Source organism: Nematolebias whitei, chromosome 2, assembly GCF_014905685.2.
Source record: "Nematolebias whitei isolate Nwh7 chromosome 2, NemWhi1, whole genome shotgun sequence".
Lineage (NCBI taxonomy): Eukaryota > Metazoa > Chordata > Actinopteri > Cyprinodontiformes > Rivulidae > Nematolebias > Nematolebias whitei.
In genome coordinates, this window is record NC_056499.1 from 48,162,086 (window position 1) to 48,162,645 (window position 560).

The following is a 560-nucleotide window of genomic DNA, read 5'->3' on the forward strand; positions in this document are numbered from 1 at the left end:
GTACCCAAGAACAAAAGCTTCATCTATTGTGCCCCACCCCCCACCCCCACCACCCGGAGAACTTTCTGTGCAGGCTTATCAGAACTGCTGGCTGAAAACAACATCCTCAGAAACTGTGGCTGATCTGAAAAAAGCTCATGGACAAATCTCAACACCTCGATGTCAAATACAAATGTAATCATGTTTTAATTGTGCTTGCTGGTAGAGTTTTTGATGTCTCAAATCGTGTCCTGATAGACAAGATGTGAAAGATCTTTTTTTTGTAATACCACTATCTACCCTCATCCAAAAAAGTTCAATCTGGTCCTCTGGACATTCAAAAAAACAAAAGCAAAACAAAGCAAAAGAAATCTAGAAACGTTTCGTCTCTCATCCAAGAGACTTCCTCAGTCTGAGGTGCTGTTTTCAGCTCAGTCTCTTAAATAGCACCTTCTTAGAGTGGATCAACCAGTTTGCTGCTGACAACAAAAACCAGCTGATCACATGCTCAAGAAGGACCATCAGCCTAACAATGGGTCATTAGCACACTGATGGCTGTTTACTACTCACAGAGGGCTGAG